Source organism: Cibotium barometz, chromosome 51, assembly GCF_041138505.1.
Source record: "Cibotium barometz isolate CiBa-2024 chromosome 51, ASM4113850v1, whole genome shotgun sequence".
In the NCBI taxonomy this organism is placed as follows: domain Eukaryota; kingdom Viridiplantae; phylum Streptophyta; class Polypodiopsida; order Cyatheales; family Cibotiaceae; genus Cibotium; species Cibotium barometz.
In genome coordinates, this window is record NC_141096.1 from 30,319,279 (window position 1) to 30,342,110 (window position 22,832).

Consider the following 22,832-nt stretch of genomic DNA (forward strand, 5'->3'; position numbering starts at 1 on the left):
GTTATTCCTATTAAATTGATTTTATGCATAAATAGATGCATAAAGAAATTTTATATCAAAATTAGACTCTCTTTAATTCTATGTTTAATTTTCATGAATATTTAATAAATGAATAAGTAAATACTCTGAGAGGGAAAATTCTATCGTTTCATATTCACTCGGTTTGTAAAGAGAAAATTCAAGAAATCTATTGAAGTCGAAATATTCAGATAAATGATTAATTTAATCCTTATCAAAATTCATGATTAAATTAGAAATCAGTTAAGTGAATATTCAATGAATGAAATTCAGTAAATTAGTAATTGAAATATCACCCCCTTTTCAAGAAATATAATTCAGGAAGAAAAAGAGATGTGAGGTAAATAGAAGTGATGAGATGTGTGATGTGAATCAGATAGATATGAATGAAGGGATGAATAGATGTGAATGAAGGGATGAATAGATGTGAATCAGATAGATGTGAATGAAGGGATGAATAGATGTGATGTGAATAGAGGTGATGAGATGTGAGGTAAATAGATGTGATGAGATGTGTGATGTGAATCAGATAGATGTGAATTAAGAGATGGATAGATGTCATGAGAATAGAGGTGATGAGATGTGAGGTGAATAGATGTGATGAGATGTGTGATGTGAATCAGTTAGATGTGCATGAATGGATGGATGGATGTGATGTGAATAGGGGTGAAGAGATGTGAGGTGAATAGATGTGATGAGATGTGAATCAAGATGTAAATGAATGATATGGGATGTGAGTAAAGAATCCTCATGTATGCATACATAGCCAGGGTCTCGAGCTAGGTCTGCCACTATGCAAACCACCAAGTGTCGATTCCTGGAGGCATCCGCACTCTCGTTATCAAAGAAATGTGCCAACTCCCAAAAGAGGGGAATCGGGTGTTTCCTCGTGGTCTTTTGTGCTGTAGGAATCCTAAACATGCAAAGTTTCCATGCGGATCCCGTTGTTGCAGCTTGGATGCTCGGAACTCGACTATGAGAGAAAGGATTTAATACAAGTATATGCCAACATGAGAACCATAGGAGGCCATGGAAGGAACAGGGTGCGTAGGCGGGAAATTTTTTCCCCAAGAAAGGGAAGACCATTTTTTAAATCTATTAATTGGTTATTTATTAATTAGTTAATGGTGGTTACTTCCAAGTGTGAAATTTATTAATTAGTTAATGGTGGTTACTTCCAAGTGTGAAATTTATTTTCTATCGACTGTGAGTTAGTGTAGTTGATAGAGGTGTTGCTTGAGAGTCACAAAGTCATGGGTTCAAGCCCTCACTGTCCAAGCCGTGGCACGAATGGGTTTTTATGTTGTGATGTACTTTCTAATTTGAAAAAAGTGTGAAATTTATTTTTATATACATATATGTTTATATATATAAATGTATATAGACATATATACACGTGTGATTTAAGATTGTGAGATCATTAATCATCGGTCCCCCAATTTTAAAGCATTTGAGTTTATTTTAAGGACCATGATCTAATTCTTCGACCTTTTAACTCAACTTTAAAGTGTTTGAGCTTATTTTAGTGACCATGATCACATTCCACCTTTGATGAAAATTAAATATCTTCAAATATGATATTATAACTCACTAGAAGATATTGGCACTTAATTAATTAATCAAGCCCTATTGGGTTTGATTATTTAGTTATTACCTTAGCATAATCTAAGGTATTAATACCTTAGAGCTTGATTTCCATTCCCTCTCGCCCTTGCCCCCCGCGACCACCAACTCGTTCGCCCCAGCTTTCGTCGGCGGGTCTGGGCATAGTCTCCTTGCCTTGCCCCAACGACCACCCGCTCTTTCCCTCGCCTCGACCACCCTCTCCCTCTCTCTTGCCTTCGCTCTGACCTTTGCTAAGCTTTCACCTGAAGGCGTGTGTGAGAGAGAGGGAGTCCAGAAGCTGCGACAGAGGGAGAGCCTGGCACAAGAAGCAGGGCACGAGAGAGAGAGAGAGAGAGAGAGAGAGAGAGAGAGAGGGAGAGAGAGAGAGAGAGAGAGAGAGAGAGAGAGTGGCAGGGTGTGAGAGAGATCGCTTAGCAAAACTGTGGAAAAAAGAGCGCGAGCGCGCACGAGAGAGAGAGAGAGAGAGAGAGAGAGAGAGAGCGAGAGATGACCAAAGAGAGAGAACCAATTCCAATACCAATCTTTCATTAGGTAATAGATGATCTCTATCAAATTTCATGGATTTATAGGCTTTGGTGAAAAGAACACAGTTGTAGTGATGTATATAAGTCACCTCATTATTGAGATTATTAGTTTTAATCGCAACATAACAAGACACATTACACTCAAAGGTATAACATCAAAATCGATCCTGTAGACCATGCCTTACAACATCATCTAAGATCTCTCCATTACCTATACAGATATCATTGAATTAATTAGACTTAATAGTAACATGTAAAAGATAAAGAAACTATCAGAAAAATTTGATATTGATATACCTATAACATGAAAAGATGCAGGGGGAAAGAGAGCTTGAGCTCTTGCAAGCACACACACACACTCACAAAACCCTAATAGAGAACACACAAGGTGAGAGGCTGAAAATCTTCTTCTTCTCTACTCAACACTCAACACACCATATACAAGAATAAGAGTACACACTATATGAAAGGTACTCAACCAAATACATACACGGGTTCTCTATAGTGTGAACCCGACTAAATGAGCTGGCGCTATAACTATGCCAGTCTCTAGAATGGCTGTCACATAGCCTGCCATCCCACTGGCCGCATATCACCCAGATCTCACCAACCATGCCAGTGGTGTAAGTGTGGGGCCTATCCCCCAGGCGGGTCATCAGTGGCCACCGCCTCACTAGACGAGCTCGATATCTCAGCACTCCCCCTCGAGCTCAACTCCATCTCATGTACACCAACTCATGTACACCAAGCGCTATAACTATGCCAGTCTCTAGAATGGCTGTCACACAGCCTGTCATCCCACTGGCCGCATATCACCCAAGATCTCACCAACCATGCCAGTTGTGTAAGTGTGGGGCCTATCCCCCAGGCGGGTCATCAGTGGCCACCGCCTCACTAGACGAGCTCGATATCTCAACACTCCCCCTCGAGCTCAACTCCATCTCATGTACACCAAGCGAAGCCCTGAATCTGCGGAGCTTCTCTATACCCAATGCTTTGGTGAAGATGTCGGCTACCTGATCCTCTGTGCTGACATAAACAAGGTCAAGGTCTCCTGCTAAGACCTTCTCTCTGACGAAGTGGTAGTGGGCCTCTATGTGCTTCGTACGAGCATGAAAGACTGGGTTCCTGGCCAACTGTATACTGCTAATGTTGTCATAGAAAATGACAACTTGTCTATCCGCTGATAGACCCAAATCTGCAAGTAGCTTCCTCAACCAAGCTACCTCACATGCTGCCATAGCAGCTCCTCTGTACTCGGCCTCTGTACTCGATAGAGCAACCGTAGGCTGCTTCTTGCTGCTCCAAGTCACAGCAGCACTCTCCAAAGAAAACATGAATCCACTGGTAGATCTTCTGTCTGAGATACTACCAGCCCAATCAGCATCTGTGTACCCATGTACACATATCTCTGTCCCAGTCTCATAGAATAGTCCACAATGTAAAGTAGACTTCACATACCTCAGTATGCGTCTCACAGCATCCAAATGCGATTTCCGTGGAACCTGCATAAACTGACTCACCAACCCAACAGCATAGCTCAAATCTGGTCTGGTGATCGTCATGTAGATCAAACTTCCTACTATGCTCCTGTACATAGTAGGATCCTCCAAGATCTCTCCTGAATCTGCACTCAACTTGCCATTTTGATCCAATGGCACAGAAATAGGCTTACAGCCTGTCATACCATACTTGGACAACATGTCCAAGCCATACTGTCTCTGCAGTAATCCAATACCATGTGGTGACCTAATCACCTCAATGCCCAAGAAATATCTGAGCTCCCCAGATCCTTCATCTCGAGCTTCTGTTTAAGCAAGATCTTTACATCATGGTCCCCCGTAATGATCAAGTCATCTACATAGATGACAACAAGCACAACCCCTCTATCACCATGTCTCACATACAATGAGAAATCTGCATTGGCTACATGAAAGCCAATAGTGACAAGATATTCAGAAATCTTGTCAGACCATGCTCTTGGTGCTTGCTTTAAGCCATACAAGGCTTTCTTCAACCTGCAAACATGCTCGGGGTGACCCACATCCTCATAACCAGGTGGCTGCAACATATACACCTCTTCTTGCAAATCCCCATGCAAGAATGCATTCTTTACATCCATCTGATGTAAAGACCATTGCTTTGACGCAGCCACTGCTATCACAACTCTCACCGTTGCCATCTTGGCAACTGGGCTGAAAGTTTCCTCATAATCAATCCCATATGTCTGCGCATATCCTTTGGCTACCAATCTAGCCTTGTACCTGTTTATGCTTCCATCACTGTTATGTTTAACTTTGTACACCCACTTGCATCCAATGGCTTTCTTGCCTTCTGGCAATTGCACTAAATCCCAAGTTTCATTTCCATATAGTGCATCCATCTCCTCATCCATAGCTTTCTCCCAACACACATTTCCAACAGCCTCATCAATGCATGTGGGCTCAACAACCTGCACAACCTTTGCCATATATGCATAGTGATGTGCCACATAACCATCATAGGTAAATCTCTGCACAGGATTTCTCACTCTCCCAGATCTTCGCAGCTTCTCATTCATGGCTTCCATAGCCTTCTTTAGACCAGGTGTTCTCATAGCTCGGATCCCAAGCTCCTCATCAAGGCTCATATCTGAGCCACTAGACTCTCCATCAACATGAGAATGCCCTGCAGAAACGTCAGGCATACCAAGGGGCTCAACCACTTTCTCTTTTCCTTTACGTGATGTAATAATCACATTTGCAGGGCTGGTATTATGACGCAGCCTGCCACTCCATGGTCTATCAACATACCCACTAGATGAGGACTCTCCTGGTCCACTCAAAGACTGTGATTGCTGACCTGCATTCTGTGCAACCACACTTCCACTCAAATCAGCCCCAACAGCTTCTTTTTCAGCAGCATACCAGCTGCTCATCTCATCAAATACAACATCCCTGCTTACCCTCAACTCACGTGTAGCAGGGTTATAACACCTGTATCCCTTTTGCTCAAGGGAATATCCAATAAACACACATTTTTCAGCTTTCGGATCTAGCTTAGTTCTCAGCTCATCTGGCACATGCACATATGCAATGCATCCAAAGACTTTCAGATGAGATAAATCTGGTTTTCTGCCAGTAAACCTCTCCTCTGGAGTTACATCATGTATGGCTGCAGTTGGAGTCCTGTTCATGATATATACTGCTGTAGAAACAGCCTCAGCCCAATAGCAATGCGGCATATTCTTCTCTTCCATCAATGCTCGCGCAATCTCAGCAACGTGCCTGTTTTTTCGCTCAGCAACTCCATTTTGCTGCGGAGTGTATCTGCATGTAAACTGTCTCCGAATACCATTCTTCTTCAAAAATTCAGAGAACTCATTGGAGAAGTACTCTCCCCCTCCATCTGACCTTGGGCACTTTACATATTTCCCTGTTTGCTTTTCAACCAAAACTCTGAAATTCTGAAAGTGAGTGAACACCTCACTCTTCTCTTTCATGAAATATACCCACACTTTCCTTGTGTGGTCATCAATGAAAGTGACATAGTATCTGCAGCCTCCCATAGATATGGTCTTCGTAGGACCCCATACATCTGAATGCGCAACATCTAGTACATTTCTGCTCACATATCTGTTTCGTGGAAACACATGCTTTGTTTGCTTCCCAAATTGGCATGCTTCACATATTTTCTGCATACCTTCCACTTTAAATTTTGGCAGCCCTGTCACAATTCCTTTTGTCTGCATAGACTTCAATCTCTGCACATTTACATGTCCAATTCTTTTATGCCATATGTCTGTGTCTGCAACAACTCCTGAACCATTTGCAAACATCACAACACTTATTTCAGGCATGTCTACATTCAATGTAAACATTCTGCCCACTCTGTTGCCTTTTGCAACCAACCTGCACTTGTCTTTAAAATCTTCAACATAACACCCATCAGGGTTAAACCGAACCTGCAAACCCTGCTCAATCATCTGGCCAACTGAAACCAGATTCTTTGTTATGTTCGGTACATGAAGTACATCTGCAAGGTACTTCACTTTGCCATCCTGCATAGACAATGGCACATCTCCAATGTGGGCAATTGGATGAGCAGTGTCATCCCCTGTTTCCACAAAACCTGGTCTTTCCGGGTTTTTCATCTCCTTGAACCACTCCCCATGACTCGTCATGTGGTTCGAAGCGCCTGAATCCACATACCATACATTATCTTTTTGTGCTGCATCAACATTTTCAGACATGGCATTCACAACATGCTGCATAACAAACAACCTTTCATTATCCTCATTATTTCTGCTTGAGGATGCATAGTTGTTTTGCTGCACTTTCCCATTTTGCATGTCAGCCTGCTTCTTATAACATTCTGACTGCACATGTCCAGGCTTACCACAATAATAGCATTCACGTGCATCATTATATTGCCTTTGCCAATTTCCACGGCCTCTTTGACTCCCCCTACCTCTGAATTTGCCTCTTCCACCTGCGTGTTGTTGTTGTTGTTGATTCTGGGACTGTTGTTGTTGCTGCTGCTGCTGGCCATAATTCTGATTACCTGTTCGGCCACCTCCTTGACCGCATCCACGGCCTCCTCTACCTCGTCCTCTTCGTGAACTCGTGTAGAAGGCCTGTTGCTCTGAACTGTTTTTGCTTTGTGAAGACTGTTGGTCTTCACCCAAGCTCTTCTCTTCGATAATCAACATAGACACCAAATCTGTAAAGTTGGGAATGTTTTCCCGAGTCTAAATGGACGTCTTGAACGCCTTGTATTGTGGCCCGAGACCACGTAGACAGACTTCCACCTTGTCATCATCATCTACTGACACACCAATAGATGCAAGGGATTCCACAATACCCTTTATCTTCAGCGCATAGTCATTCACAGACATGCTCTTTTTCTCCACAGTATGAAGTTCATTCTTCAACTGTATCTTATGTGCCTTGGTGTTTGTTTCATAAAGCTTTACCAAGGTGTCCCACGCCTCCTTGGGGGACTTGGCATCCTAAATGTGCCCAATCATGGTGTCCTGTATACTAATGGAAAGCCAATACATAACCTTCCTGGCTCCTTGGTTCCAGTTTTTAAACTCTTTCACATCTGCAACAGTCGGATTTATATCCGGTATCTCCAGTGCCTCTTCATGCTCACCTTCTATGTAGTCCCAATAGCCTTTTCCCATCAGGAAATTCGTCAACCTGAACCTCCAAGCATGGAAGTTATTCTTGTCAAGCTTCTCAGCCACAATCTGTGTTATGCCATCATTAGACATCTTGCCAAACACACAATTTTACCAGAACCTGCACTCTGATTTTTCCTGCACAAATGCTGTATTTACTGCACAGCGGTACTGTAGTACTCTCAAATGTCACAACCAGTGACTTCAATGTGCATACATACACCCAATGGCAACTGTAGACCTCTTTGCAGCACCCACAATGTCTGCACAGTCAATCTGTCTTCCTGCAGTTCTTAAAACAGAGTTCTGCAGAGAATCGATGACTTACCCGCAGTGCTCGAAATCGCCTGCTTTCTGAAAAACGGAGGTCCAGACGCGCCCGAAACGCATTTTCGGCCCGAAAATTTAAGTCCATAGGACTGTATAGTTGCCCTATAGCTTCACTCCCGCGAAGAAAGCTCCTCAATCGGAGATCGTTTGCCGGTGCCTCCCGTAGAGCTCCCGACAAGGGTGTAGTCACCAACACAATAGGGAAGAGTAGTTGAAGCTCTTACCCTCGTACCGCTTCCTGTGGTTCTCTTGCTTGCAGCTCAGCCCTTAGCACGAACCAGGCTCTGATACCATGAAAAGATGCAGGGGGGAAGAGAGCTTGAGCTCTTGCAAGCACACACACACACTCACAAAACCCTAATAGAGAACACACAAGGTGAGAGGCTGAAAATCTTCTTCTTCTCTACTCAACACTCAACACACCATATACAAGAATAAGAGTACACACTATATGAAAGGTACTCAACCAAATACATACACGGGTTCTCTATAGTGTGAACCCGACTAAATGAGCTGGCGCTATAACTATGCCAGTCTCTAGAATGGCTGTCACACAGCCTGTCATCCCACTGGCCGCATATCACCCAAGATCTCACCAACCATGCCAGTGGTGTAAGTGTGGGGCCTATCCCCCAGGCGGGTCATCAGTGGCCACCGCCTCACTAGACGAGCTCGATATCTCAACATAACATGTTCCAAAGGAGAAGAATTTGGCTTTGTATACTCTTCTTTTGAGACTCTTTATGATTGTAACAAAGTCCTCTCAACTTCCATACTTTATTTTGACCATTGTCTTGGCTAAAGTTGTAAAAGCTATGTGCAATATCAATCAATAAGATACCCAAGTCTTTATGATTTTCTAAAATGCCTTTCACTACATGCAAGACGTATGGCAAGCACCATTGGATAAACTTTTGATTTTCCTTGGCTTTGAAACTCTCAAAGTACTTGCTAGGAGACTTAGGCCATCGACCATACCGAATTGTAGGTGGCACTACTTTGGATACTTTGAATACTGCATCATCGATTTCTTTCTTCATAGAATTACTATAATTCTTTGAAACTAAAGAAGAAATATGCTTTTTGAATATATTCAAAGGGAATATATGCATGACATCATACACATGACCTACACCACCCATGCAAGCTCATATTGTTAGTAGCTGGGCGCAACGTTTGCCTCCTGGCTCTCCAACGGTGCCCTCTCCATCCCTTGGTTCAGCGTGGCCGATGATTACAGCAGCTTGACCGGCAAGCTCACGGTGTTAGTAGCTGGGTACAATGTTCAATGAGTTTGCCAGTGGAGAACCAAAGCAAGGCAAGGGTGCGACGGAGGTTCGCATGATGTGCGAGTCACGAGGCAATGACGGCGGAAGGACGAGGCCTCCGGCACCACACATATCACCATGCCACTGCCACTTAATAGGAGTAGCCATTTTGGAGTATTAGACACCATGCTAGACATGAGATAAGTGATTAGTAGCAAAGTGATAGTGTTTTTTGAAAGATTGATTTCAAGACAGTTCCAATTGCAACATTGCCACACCTAAATAGTTAACAAATATACAGCTACCTAGTTTGGATATATTTTTGCTTTTTGCCTAGATATTGGTGTATATGCTTATGGTAATCAAATATATACTAGAGGTTCTATAGCCTAGATATTATTGGATCCACTTAAAGCAATAAAATATATGCTAGAGGTTAGGACCTTCATTAATGTTATCAAAATCAAACCAACGAATAGAGTGCAAGTAGTTGGTTCAATTTGGAAATGTTTTGAGTAAGTTGATGAATGTGTGTGTGTACATGCATGTGTGTGTGTGTGTTTGAGAGAGAGAGGCAGCTTTCAATATGATATATGGGATGAGCCTCTTTTAGGATTGAGAGAGGCAGCTTTCAATATGATATATGGGATGAGCCTCTTTTAGGATTGAGAGAGGCATCTTTCAATATGATATATGGGATGACCCTCTTTTAGGATTGAGACGAGTCTTACATTAAAGCAACATTGAATTAGGTACATCTAATATGAATACACACAGGCATAATTAGATCTCAACTAGATACACATACATGTAGGAAGTTTGGCATTTAAAAAATGCTTTGTTAGACCACCTTGCTTACATGTGCATGACCAATGTGCATCCTCCTACCTATACACCATCCACCAGTGGTTCACCAATGTCTTTGAGATACTTTAATGTTTTTGGCTCTCTCTCTCTCTCTCTCTCTCTCTCTCTCAACCCTCACTCTTTTCCTTGACATACTCTCTCTATATTCTATATCTCCTTTTATCCCTCTTCTCTCTCTCTTTCTCTCTCTCTCACTCTCTCTCTCTCAACCCTCACTCTTTGCCTTAACACACCCTCTCTATATTCGATACCTCCATATCTCCTTTTATGCCTTTTCTATTTCTCTCTTTCTCTCTCTCTCTCAACCCTCACTCTTTTCCCCTTGACACACTCTCTCTATATTCTATACCTCCATATCTCCTCTTCTTTCTTTTCTCTCTCTTCTCCGTCTCTCTCTCTCTCTCTCTCAACCCTCACTCTTTTCCTTGACACACTCTCTCTATGTTCTATACCTCCATCTCTCCTTGTCTCCCTCTTCTATCTCTCAATCTCTTTTTTTATGCGTTCTCATGGGAGCAATTTTGTATGACACTGCAGATCACTAATGCATGGCAGCATGAGGCTTTCTCCTGTCCTCAGGCTCCTGTCCTCAGGATAGTCTTAGTTTTTCTCGGTCGGATCGCCGGCAGGGAGGGACTAATTTATCACGGATTGATTGCTTCTATGTGGGCGACAGGGTCAGGAAGCGTGGTGGCTCTGTTGGCATTCTCGTTGGCACCTCTTTCTAAGACCATGTGCCAGTTATTTTGACTCTTGAGGAAAGGACACGGGAGACCAGCTTGGACTTGAGGATCCCAGAGAGGATACTTATAGACCCTAGTCTTTTTGAGGACATTGAGAGGATATGGCAGGATAGCTAGAGCTCTGATCTAGATGCAGTAGGCCAGTGTGCCCAGGGGCTCATCAAGCTCAGTTCTTTTTTGCACGCTATAGCCTTGACACGGCTAGGAGAGACACGAGAGCAGGAGCGTCGCTTGAGACGTAGCCTTGCTTTGCTCCAATGCCTTTTCAGGAGCAGCAGCCCACATGTGAGTGGGTGGCGTCCCAGCTGAGCCAGGCACGTCAGGAGGTTCGAGAGGCAGAGGAGTAGAGACAAGAGTTTTACTATCATCGCCAGGCCTCTCAGCGGACTCAGCTTGGTGATAGAGTGACTGGGGAGTTTTTTGAGATCACCGGACCCCGCCATGCTCGAGCAAGAGTACGCCAGTTAGGAGGCAGGACGGATCGTTAGCCACTGAGCCCGAGGAGATTAGAGCTATTGCCACTGAGTTCTACAGAGACCTTCTTTCAGTGGAGCCAGCCACAGAGGCACGTGATGCTTGCAGACAGACTGTGTGGACCCATGTGTAGAGGAGGGTCATAGATTGTATGTGCACAGCTTTGGGTGCACCCCTTTCAAAGGATGAGCTTGTTGAGAGCCCTCGCGCATCATAGTTGCCTTGGGAAGGACGGTTTGACGCCTGCCTTTTTTATGCACTATTGGGACCTTTTGGGGCCAAGCCTTCGCAGGGGTTTTCAGCATGTTTTGGACACTGCCATAGAGTTTTTGAGAGGGCTTGATCTTTCTTATCCCCAAGAGGGAGGGAGTGTCAGATGATATTCGGTAGTGGAGGCGTATTATGATCCTCAATATTTTTACAAGGTCCTAGCCAAGGCCTTGAGTTTGAGGATCCAGCCCTTCCTTGGGGATTTGATTCATGCTACCCAGACAGGCTGTCAAGGAGCGCAGTATCCTTGACAACATCTCCACCTTCTGGGAGTCGACGGCCCGAGCTAGCGAGAACTTGGTCGTTATGATTCTCGATTTTGAGAAGGCATACGATAGAGTCGAATGGGGTTTTCTGGAGGGCACTATGCTTCACCTGGGTTTTGAGCCAGACAGGATTCGAGGAGTGGCGGCTCTATATTCCATAGCTCGTATAGCTAGGTGTTAAGGAGGACGGGGGCCGAGTTTTGAGTTGACCAGATCAGTCCGTCAAGGATGCCCTCTCGCTCCGTTCCTTTTTCTTTTCTTTGCAGAGGCTATGAGAATGTATCTGACAGCAGAGGAGGTTGGCTTGAGAGGACTCCAGCTTCCAGTTTGGGGTGAGGACTTGCTTGATTCTGAGTTTGCTGATGACACGAGATTGTTTTTGCATGGCAAGGAGGTCAATCTACAGAAGGCAGAGCAGTCTCTACAGGTTCTTGGTGTGGCTTCAGGAGAATTTGATTAATTGGTGCAAGACAATGGCTTTTTGGATCAGTAGCCCTCCCGCTCTGGCATGGAGCCAAGACCCGGGTTTTAGATGGATTCCTCCTTGCACAACAGTGCAGTATCTGGGATGCCAGATTGGACTTGATTTCTCACCTGAGTAGCAGATCGCCCTGCTTCTTCTGAGCATTCGGAAGAAGCTTCTATATTGGAGTATAGCTTAGCTTTCCTTGGCTGGGACGGTGGTGGTGACAAATCAGGTGCTTTTAGCGACTATGTGGTGTATCACATCTTGCTGGATTTTCTCGAGCTCTTACATCAGCCAGGTAACAGACGCTGATACAGAACTTTCTTTGGTCAGGGCAGGATGGTCAACCGGACTGAGCAAAGGTTGCTTGGGAAGTTATTACTCTTTCACTGGCCCAGGGAGGCTTGGGCATTATAGATCCAGCTGATCAGAGTAGAGCCTTGTTGGGGAAGCTTATTGTTCGAGGGCTGCTTCCAGGCGCTGAGCCTTGGAAGGAGCTTCTTTTTCAGCGGCGGCTGCAAGCTAGAGCTCCCCTAGCAGGGGGCACTTGGGCACTAGAGATACGGTGGATCTTCATAGAGATGAGGAGGATAGGCCTCAGTAGAGGATAGGCCTCAGTAGAGGATAGGAGGACAGATTTGCCTTGAGCATCTTGCGAGCTTGGGAGTTGCTGAGACCGGGGCTTTCTCAGAGACCTCCTTCTTGTGATGAGGAGCGGGCTAGATAGCCGCTCATCTGGAGCCCTACGGTATGCACAGTGGTATGCACAGAGCAGGGTCATATGCTAGGTTCTTGGCCTCGTCTAGCCTGGGGACCATTCGCGGGAAGCCCAGCACGCAGTTTTGGAGATTGGCAGGCCTTTTGCAATCTCTCGGAGGAGATCTAGGTGGAGAGGCTGAGTCACTTTAGAGGGGGGCTGATTATGAGGGATGACATTCAGGAGAGGCACTCATCACTGATGAGTGGTTCACGCCATTCGAGCCAGCGGCCCCATGGTGGATGGGAGCCTTTACATAGTTGGAGATCCTGATTGCTATCAGAGCTTGCACTGAGGATGATGGATGCCTCTACTATGAGATACAGGATTAGGGCAGACTTCAGAGAGTGGAGACAGAGTCACCTTTGGTTGCAGAGTGCATCTTTCAGATGATACGGGTAGTGGCCGCTGCTTCTCGGAAGTGGCATATTGATCCAGACCCTGCAGATGTGGACTCTGATTGGCGCATATGGGCATATGCTGCGTGCCCCTTGGCCCGGCTCCCCAGTGGGACCCTGGCAAGTACAAGTGGCATGATCCTTATGCCTCCCACAAGGCCATAGAGATCACCTTTTTCCAGTACACTATTCGGTTGGGGAGGCATACTTTGACTGCAAGGAGGATGGTATCTCGAGCTGCATCAGAGCATTGGCGGCTACAGGGACTCTCACAGGAGTTCCTGGAGGATTTTTGGACCAGGCTCTGGGGGGCTAGCAGACACGCACGAGGTAGGATCTCGGCTTTCCAATGGCTGGTTGCCCACCCCACAGGGGCTTTGCAGTTGGCACATGTCCCTTTGACAATATTATCCATAGAGGTTGGCACAGATTTCAGGCATCTTCATCTCACAGAAATAAGAAGGATGATTTTATTGAGCAGTTCAATGAGAAGTTTCATGTGAAACATGACAATGAGAATCTGCAAATCCTTGATGTGCATCCTGTCATTGTTTTCTTTGGGGGCTTTGAATGCTATATTGGGAATCCCTCACCTGGTGCTGATATTTAGGTTATCTGGGGATGTGGTAGGTAAGAAAATCTCAGGTGAGAGAAGTGAGTGAGTAGGACATAGTTTATGACTCTATCACAGTTTTCATCTTTCTGTATAAGAATCACCTGTGTCTTACATTCAGGAACAGGACAGTGGTGGTTTCGAACTTTCATGCGTTGGGGAGCTGGGGACGTTGTTTGAGGGCCATCTTCTATGGCATCATCAAGAGTATAATACAAATAACATATATATCACAAGTGACCAAGACTTAATCATATCATATTGCAAGTCTTAGCTCCTTGAATGTATGGATGAAGATATAGGTATGTTCATCGCGAGATCCTTGAGGTTCAACATGATGTCTTTACTCCTTGATTGGCGAAGGTGACCAATTCTACCAAGATCTACTAAATCTCTAAATCTAAAACTAATGTGCATTTTTCCCAAGTGTTTAAGTTTTCAAATAGATTGGGTCTCATGTTTAGAAAGCACCCATATTCTCCGGTCCACCCAGCCACCCGCTTTCCCTTATTTGATCCCTTGTTGCGACTTTGACTAGATCCATACTTAGCCTAGCCCCGTCTGATCCCATGGGTCTAGCCTACTACCATGCGATTGGGCTTATGGAGCTGGTGTGAATTCACACCCCCGTAATTTAAGTTCCCTTTTTTGTTACTCATGGACACAACTACATATTCATGTGCATGCATGTTGGGGTGTATGTGCAAAAGTGCTATATGTACAAAGCGATTTATATTGATGGTAGGGATTAGATGATGTTTTCATACAGTTGTCTCAATTAAGTCATATGCTTATTCTATGTCATATGTTTTGGACATATTGCCTGAAGTGAACGACACACTTGTCTCATTTGAATACCGACTGTCACAACCATCATTCTCAAGATTATGGAACACAGAGTTCAAGACAATTAGCTTATCAAAAACCAGCACCTTCTCAAAATGCGACATTTGTATGGCAATCAAGGTCAAGTTGGAATCAACAAAAAATCAAGAGGAGCATGCCAAATACATGGCACAAAGAAGGGCACACATGTTGCAGCAAATGAGTTGTAGAAATCTATACTATGCTTGGAGGAGCTCTTTCGAAATGAACCCAAATAGGTATTTGTGTATTATACATGATAAGATGGTGGACCAGAGCAAGATTGCCATACCACAAATTAAACCAGTTCCTAAATCTCTCAATGGGGTTGAGAGGCTTCCAGTATCCTTAACAGGAATGCTCACTCATGGACATGGACAAACAGCTTATGGTCACTTTGCCTTGGGGTTATGGCCAAGTGATCCCAACTTCACAATTTCATCTCTCTCAAAATGTTTAAGAAACTTAGAAAGAGGAGAGCAACACATGTATGGTGACTTTAGCTCACAAAACTCAGATGCAGAACCAGGAACAAATCTTTTTTATTGTGTTTTGTCTACTATGGCCATGTATCAGCATATGGAAGTGCTGAAGGAGAGAAACGCATATTGCAAGCAGAGCATTAAGGATGCAGATGCAGAGACACATGTAGAAACAAATGTGGATACAGAGGAAAATTATTCTTCACATATGCAATCAGTCTTTCATACCAACACACATGTGTAGGATAGGGGCAATGGCAATGCCTCAAGTTTAATTCCATCAAATTCAAAGACATTTTTCAAGAGATTGCCAAGGACGTTGTTGTTGCAACTTGACAATTGTGGTTCTGAAAATAAGAATCGTTATGTATTTGCCTATTGGTTGCACGAGGAGTGTTTAACATAGTGCAGCTTGGTTTTCTTATGGTTGGTCATACTCATGAAGATATTGATGCATTGTTTAGTCGCTTCTCTGAGAAGTTGAGGAAACAAACCATTTTCACATTTCCACATTTGATGAAGATCTTTAATGAGTGTGTTAGCATGCATCCAGCATCCTTTCTCCTACAAAAGGTGGCAGACTTCAAAGGCTTTGTCAAGGGATGCTTACATGATGGAGCCAATAGCTTGATTGGACATTCAAAGCCATTGCAATTCAGGTTTTATATGAGTGATGGAATACCTTTGATGCAATACAAAGTACACCCCAAAAATGTTGATTGGTTACCAGAAAGCAGTATAGAGTTATGGAAGAGAAATGACCAGGGAGGACCCAAGCTTCCTGAAGGTTTTCCAAAAGTATTGCCACCCTTTGAGTATGTTAAGGAAAATGAGAAGGTTGTGGAGAGCTTCAAAAAACTTGTCAATTGGTGGAAAGAGCAGTTGCAAGAGAAAGGAGACCAAAGTGATTATGCTAAGTGGATCAATCCGATCCTTGCCTATTGGGAGAATCTTATGCTAAACATGCAAACCCCTAGTGCAAGGGAAGACATTGGATTTCATGACTTTTGGCCAAGGAGTGTATGCAAAAAAGCTGAGCCTCTTAACCTTCAAGTGGAGGATAATGTAGATGAAGATGTAGATGAAGGGTTTGATGTAAATGAGGACCATTATTGTGGTCCAATGCGCAACAGACCTGCCGAAGAGTTCAACCCGACTCTTGATGTGTCTAAAGGAGATTTTGTGCTTGTACAACCTTGTGATGCAAATTACGCAATATGGTTGGGAGTGACAACAAGTGATGTTGATCAAAACAACAACTTGATAAACTACCTACAAGTTCAGATACAATATTGGGCACCAATTTCAAAGAAGAAGAATGCAAGTGATGTGGAGGTTTATAAGGATTGCTGGAACAAGTATTGGTGGCGAGAGAACAGAAATGATCCTCAGCGCTGGGAAGACACTAGCTGCATCATTTGGGCATGGAAGCCTAGGGGTGGATGACTTCTAGAGAAAATCAAGATTCCAAAGGCTATAATACTCAAGGCCAAAGTGAATCAATTGAATCAACATAAAAGTGAGGCACCATCACACGTTAGTGCAGTTGAGCAAGAATGATTTGTTAGCACATGGGCAACTAGCTTTGTAATCTTTTAGCAATGTTGTAAGAAGCTACCAAACTCATAGTTCAACATTATTCAGATTGTAAGGCTTTCTTAAGCTTTTAGATTTATGGTTCACCCATTGTTTAAGAATTTTGATTCAATACAGATGGTGATCTTTTTAATTCTATCACCTAGTCTTTCTTACAACTTAAAGTTACATTGAATATCATTTCTTTGTTAAAGTTTCTGTGTTTAATGGTCAACTGGAGGCTATGTGATATAAACAAACTTAATTCTTGGTGTGCATGTGTGTGTGTGTGTACATGCAAATTTACATCCCACCAACATCATATATACTTGTTACAAATGTACAATAGTACATAAATCATATCGCATTATTCAAATGCTTGTTGAGAACATCCAATAATAAATCTTGCATATCGCACAGTAAACATTGTATTGGATCTAACAAAGAATTGTCCCAAAATTGTGCATATTTTTCAAAATTCTAAAATTTGAGTTAATTGGTAAAACCAGACAATTACTCACCCACCCATAATTGAATGCCTTTCTTAACTTTTTCTTTTGAATACAGTTACGCGCACACTCCTCTTTAAGACTTTAACTTATAAAACAATCCATTGACAAACAGTTATTGGTTACAGATGTCATAACTCAAAAATTCCATCCAGTCTCTTGTCAAAAAATAGTATCGCTCCTCCGGACTCTCCGTTGAGACCAATTGGTCAGCAACAATGAGATCCAGTAACAGATTACATTAATCATTTCGTCCATCATACATATCTTCCTCGACATATGCATGGGTGTCCTAGGCATCGTGAGCCCATGCATCGCCTGGTTAGAACCCTCCAGGATCCTTCTTAGGTGTCTTCGCACTTCACTCAGGGACCGCTTCATTGGCCCTCGCCCATCGTACCGAAAGCACACCATTTTTCAACCATACCGAGGCAGGCTTTGGTGCATGAGCCGTCCTTTGAACACTCCCCACCAGCTGTTGCAACTGAACTTCCCCTAGAAAAACATATACCAAATGCTCCCTCTAGCATTCTAGCATAAGACAATCCTTTAAGAAAATAGGGTTTCTATGCAAGTTTTCAGTTTGATTTTCTTTTGAATACAAGGAGTATTTCTTGAATCAGTATCCTCAAAACTTCTTGATCATCGAAATTCTAAATTCCATACCATAATTCCTCAAATTCTATAACCTTGATCCACAAACGATTCGAAGGGTCTCAAACTTAGTTTCAAATTTGGCGGGAGTTTTGAGAGTATTTTTTAAAACACATTTATTAAGAATAACACTTTTATAATAAAAAATTTCCTTTATGCATCTTTCTATGCATAAAAATCAAATTTAATAATTAGTATCAGTGATATCCATGCATATTCATAGGTGAATATGTACATGGAGTAATTAGAATATATTCTTTTAGATGCAAAAATGGTGGGAATTATTCTTTTGGAATAACATAAAAACAAGCTTTCTTTTTCACAAAATTTTGGAAAATTTTGCCATAACCTCCTTTATATGGCTGACCATTTCTCATTTTTATCATTCTATTTTTAACTTAAATTAACCCAAATTAGATTCATAGAACTCTAATCTACACAATTTTTAGATTCAAGAGAGTAAACAATAAGAAGAGTTTAATTCCCTTAGTTAATCTTTCTAGGATTAAGAAAGGCTGGAATGTAAAGAAGAGAAGGGGGTGGCCTTTTCCTCAAAGGCATAGCATTTGAATTTAATTCAATCAACTGTAAAACATAAAAATCAAGAAAACCATAGATTTAAAATTTATAAATAAGTAAGAAAATTAGCTTACATGAAGCTTGTAGTCTCTCCTTTGGCTTGAGGGATTAAGGGTCTACTCTTGTTTGAAGCAAGAGTGGCCACCATTCACTTTGGAGAGGATTAGGCCAAAAACAATTGAATTATTAAGAAATTCAATGTAGATGGCTCAGGACAGGAGTAGAGTAACAGTGCATAAACACCATTAAGATTTTACAAAGGGGGAGGCTTCTATCTATAAGAAAAAGTAAGCCTCTAACAAGCAAAGTGATTCTAGAATTTTCTAGATCAGTTTGGTCAATTTTTGACCATTTTTGGGTTACTTCGACTTACTTTTTGGATCTAGTTTTTAAATAGGAGAGAGGAGGGATGAAATATCTCATTTTATTGATTAAAAATTGGGGTAATGATGAGAAAAAAGGTTCCTAATTCATGAGGGGAGATCCCCACTCTGAGGTGTCAAAATTCAATTTTTTAACTCTTTTCTTTGGTCCTTAGTCCACTCTTCTTCATGTTATGTGAGCATTTACTCATTTTTGGGGTGTTTTTCTTTTATTCTTCAATTTATCTCCTCCCTACATTTGGATTAATCTTATTGATCTCCATAAGACCCTTAATCCAAAATTTCCAAAAAATGTGGACCCTTAGGCTAAGGTCTTTTGTGCACATTATAATTTAATTCTAATGCACCTTAGGAATTTTCTTTTAAACTTCTGTTTCGAGGAAATTTATTTTAATAAGAAGGGATATTTTTCCATCCAAAGATATCTAAAAATTGAATTACTTGTCTCTAGAATATTTTCTCTCTCTCTAGGCCAAAACAGGTAGAAACAAGATCTTTTATTATTTTGAGAAGGGGATTGATTATAGGGGAAGAAACTGGACATCTTGAGGGGCTGGGGAGGAATCTTACAAGATGTATGCTTATTCGTTCTAGATTATCCAGGAGCTTTTGGGCAGAAGCAGTTCATACAGCAGTCTTTATTCAAAATCATCTTTCCACAGCTGCACCTCCTTGTAAGATTCCCATTACAGTTTGGATAGGGAAAACTCCTTATGTATCACATTTTTTGCACCTTTGGATACATTGCTTATGTTCACATGCCAAAAGAGACGCGACAAAAGTTGGATCGTCCTGGTTTGAAAGTTATATTTATTGGATATTCTAGTGATAATTCTAAAGGATATAAATTTTATGATCCTACTTCTCAGAAAGTCATCATCAGTCGTGATGCTCTATTCAATGAACGTTTAATGGGAGGTATACGGTCTAGTAAAGATTCTGATGATATGCAATCCTTACTCATCGCTTTTCTATTTGATAATCATTGTATCTCTCAAGATGTTGTGCATCCTTCTTCTCCTATGAAGGATTCTGAAGACCCTACGAAGGATTATAGTGATAATCTTGATATATACATTGATCTTTCCATTGATATTGAGCATGGTTGAAATCATGTCTATGAGGAAAGTTTTGATGATGCTATAAATGTTCATGAAGATCTGGCAACTTATACAGAAGCTATCTCTTCTCCACAAAAGGATCACTTGCAGAGCAGGCAGCTATGGAAGCTGAATATGATTCTTTCATTTCCAAAGGTACAAGGGTTCTTCCTGATTTGCCTCTTGATCATGTTCCTATTAAGTGTGCAAATGGATATATAAAACAAAGACAAAGGTTGATGTATCTTTTGATAAGTTTAAAGCTTGTTTAGTTGCAAAAGGATACATTATCATGATACATTTTCCCTATTCTTCACATGACTAGAATACGTGTCCTTTTGGCATTTTCTACTCATTTTGATTTGGAGATTCATCAGAGAAGAGATCTCAAAGAAGAGATTTATATGGAACAACCACAAGGATTTTCAATTCCTAGCAAATAACATGTTGTGTGTCATCTTCATCGCACTGTTTATGGTTTAAAGCAAGCATCACGTTCTTGGTGTATCAAAATTGATCTCTTCTTCACATCAAAAGGGTTTATCTCTTGTTTCTCTGATCCTAATATATATATCAAGCGTGAAGGTATTCTATTTGTTATTCTTGCTTTATACGTCGATGATACCATACTTGTTTCCCAATAATCTTGGCTTTATGCAACTCATAAAGAAGATTTATCATCACCTTTTGAGATGGTGGATCTTGGTGAGATTCACTCTTGTCTTGGTATTCAAGTTCAGCGCTATCGCCAGAAAGGTATCTTGTTTCTTCGTCACTAAAAATTCATTGACAATATTATTGAAAAGTTTGGTCTAGTCAATGCTCATTCTGTAAATACTCCATGTCATGTAAGCTCCACCAAGTATACAACTATAACTCATGACAAAGAATTAGCCCCACATCAACCTTATGCTAATCTTATTGGCTGTTTACAATTTGTTGGCCTAAACACTAGATCAAATATTCTCTTTGCGTCTAATTTCTTGGGGCAGCATCTTGCATCTCCTTCTGTTGGGCATATGTGTTCTTAAATATTTGAAAGGTACTAAAGACTTTGGACTCATCTATGCTTTGCTAACAAGAATCCTCTCCCTCATATTCTTTATGTCTTCTTGGTTATTCAGATGCTAACTGGGAAAGTTCTCACTCGTCTATGCGATCCACAAGTGAAAAATATTTCTTTGCTAATGGTTGCTTAATTTCTTGGGTGGCTAGCAAGAAACAATGTTGTGTTACAGTCTCTACAACCGAATCTGAGTATGTAGCTACATCTTTAGCAGCTCGTGAATTGGTATGGCCTAAAAAAGGATGTACTTAACCATGTACGTCAATGCCTAATATGTCAGAAAGTCAAAGCCGTTAGAAAAGCTTCGTTGCTGATCTTGGACATCCATTATCCTGTCAAGTACTCCACTTACATGTGACAACAATCAAGGTGCCATTAGTCTTGCCAAGGATTATGTTCTACATAGCAAATCTAAGCATATTGTTATTCATTATCATTATGTTCGACATGAAGTGAAGAAAGGATCAATAATGATTGAGCATTGCCCCACAGATCAGATGATTACAGATATATTCACAAAGGACTGAGTGAAGCTCGATTCACATCATTACATTGAGAACTTGGAGCTGTTGCAACTTCATGCTTTGGAGATTAATACTTTTTACACTCACACCCTGAATAATTAAACTTGTACAAAATGTATTTTTGTATCCTTGTAGATACTCTTTCACATTACGCACATTGATCTTTTGTATATGATATGTATGTATAGGGGCTCGGGTTTTTCCCTTGTACTCCCCAAGGGTTTTTTCACTCACAACTAGAGACCTCTGTTTGAGTGGGGGTGTTGGAGCTATATATATCATACCCTAACTTGACCTAGATCTCACCTATATATATACAAACTCATAATCAATATGAACTAGTCTTTTGGGAGCGTATATGGCATAACACTCTTCCTTCTTCTCTCTCTCTCTGAGTCACTCTGTCCCTATCTCTTCGTGTTCGTGTATTTTCAATACAAAGAACACATCATCATCATTCTCCACTATGTGAGGGATAGCATTAAGTGTGACTTGCATGATCCATACATATTAACAAGGGCATTTCCAACTATTATATCTTCCTCAAAACCGAAGTGCAAAATGACTACATGAATCTTTTCCCCTCGTCTAAAGCTGCCATGTTGGCACATGAATCAAGAGCACTCAAGAAAGACAAAATGTTTGGCATAAAACTTTCAAGCCACATTCTTTTTAAAGAATCTAGAGCTTTGCTATCTTTCTTGAAGTGAGGGTCAATAGAAAATCAATGGACTAAAAATGCCATGAGACCACTTATACCAGCAATGAAGTAGAAAGAGGCATGCCATCCAATTAGACCAAACACCGTGGTGCCACCCAGATGAACCAAGAAGACATTTCCAAAAAATCCTCCAAGGTTTCCAATGAACTGAAATGGGCCTGCCTTACCTTTGGACATAGTACCAAGGACAACTGGTATTGATAGGGCATCTTTTTATGAGTTGTAGGTTAATTACTTTCGTTTTTGTGAACAACCTCTTGCAATGGTATGTGGAACATGCTCAAGAGCCAGTCATGTACATACAATACCGTGCGACAAGGAGGCCTAAGGTGCCCTGAGACCAGGGAATGGTATAGAAGAGATCAAAATACTCCTTGTTAGTAGTTGAAATGACGAGCTTCCCTTCGAACAAGACACTTGGTAGGAAACAAAGGTGTCGAGAAAGAGGCCGTAGATATGGGAACTTTCCACAATGCCGTAGTTGTTGTGATGAGACCGCCCCACTATGAGGTTGTGCAGTGCCACCACCGCAACCAGGGACAAGCTATAGGTGATCTGTCCCATGTTCACCACACGATCCACAATGCGCTT